This window comes from Tiliqua scincoides, chromosome 2 (assembly GCF_035046505.1).
Source record: "Tiliqua scincoides isolate rTilSci1 chromosome 2, rTilSci1.hap2, whole genome shotgun sequence".
Taxonomy (NCBI): Eukaryota; Metazoa; Chordata; class Lepidosauria; order Squamata; family Scincidae; genus Tiliqua; species Tiliqua scincoides.
Window position 1 is genome coordinate 57,331,717 of NC_089822.1, and position 1,719 is coordinate 57,333,435.

The following is a 1,719-nucleotide window of genomic DNA, read 5'->3' on the forward strand; positions in this document are numbered from 1 at the left end:
CCTCTCTCCACTGTGAAAATTGCCCATTGACACCCACTCTCTGCTTCCTGGCCTCCAACCAGTTCTCAATCCACGAGAGGACCTGTCCTCTAATTCCCTGACTGTGGAGTTTTTTCAGTAGCCTTTGGTGAGGGACCGTGTCAAACGCCTTCTGAAAGTCCAGATATATAATGTCCACGGGTTCTCCCGCATCCACATGCCTGTTGACCTTTTCAAAGAATTCTATAAGGTTTGTGAGGCAAGACTTACCCTTACAGAAGCCATGCTGACTCTCCCTCAGCAAGGCCTGTTTGTCTATGTGTTTTGAGATCCTATCTTTGATGAGGCATTCCACCATCTTACCCGGTATGGATGTTAGGCTGACTGGCCTATAGTTTCCCGGGTCCCCCCTCTTTCCCTTTTTAAAAATAGGCGTGACATTTGCTATCCTCCAATCTTCTGGTACCGTGGCCGTTTTGAGGGACAAGTTGCATACCTTAGTCAAGAGATCTGCAACTTCATTCTTCAATTCCTTAATAACCCTTGGGTGGATGCCATCAGGGCCCGGTGACTTATTGATCTTTAATTTATCAATGAGGTCTGAAACATCTTCTCTTTTAACCTCTATCTGACTTAACTCCTCGGTCAGGAGGGGCCGTTCGGGCAGCGGTATCTGCCCGAGGTCTTCTGCCGTGAAGACAGATGCAAAGAACTCATTTAATTTCTCTGCCATCTCTAAGTCTCCTTTTATCTCCCCTTTCCCTCCCTCACCATCCAGAGGGCCAACCACTTCTCTGGCGAGTTTCCTGCTTCTAACATATTTGAAGAAGCTTTTATTGTTCCCCTTAATGTTGCTGGCCATGCGTTCCTCATAGTCTCGCTTGGCCTCCCATATCACCTTCTTACATTTCTTTTGCCACAGTTTATGTTCCTTTTTATTCTCCTCATTAGGGCAAGACTTCCATTTATGAAAGGAAGCTTCCTTGCCCTTCACAGCCTCTCTAACTTGGCTGGTTAGCCATGCGGGCACCCTCCTGGATTTAGTGGAACCCTTCTTTCTTTGCGGTATACACCTCTGCTGGGCCTCTATTACTGTTGTTTTAAGCAGCCTCCATGCACTCTGGAGAGATTGGACTCTTTTTACCCTCCCTTTCAACCTCCTTCTAACCAGCCTCCTCATTTGAGGGAAGTCCGCCCGTCAGAAGTCAAGGGTTTTTGTTAGAGATTTGCCTGGTATTCTTCCCCCAACGTGCACGTCAAAACGGATCGCAGCATGATCACTGTTCCCCAATGGCTCAGTAACGTTTACATCTCTAACCAGGTCCTGCGTACCGCACAAAATTAAATCCAGAGTCACCTGTCCTCTGGTGGGCTCCGTGACTAGCTGATCTAAGCCACAGTCATTTAGCACGTCAAGAAATCCGGTTTCCTTATCGTGACCAGAACACAAATTGACCCAGTCAATATGAGGATAATTGAAGTCCCCCATGATTACAACCCTGTCCCTCCTTGTCACCTCCCTGATCTGTTTCCTCATTTCAAGGTCCCCATCAGATTTCTGGTCTGGAGGACGATAGCACACCCCCAGTATTACATCGCTGCACAAGCCTGGTAATTTAACCCACAGAGATTCTACGGTGGAGTCGGACCCACCTTCAATCTCTACTTTGCTGGATTCTATCCCTTCCTTAACATAAAGGGCCACCCCACCTCCAACACGCCCCTGCCTGTCCCTCCTGT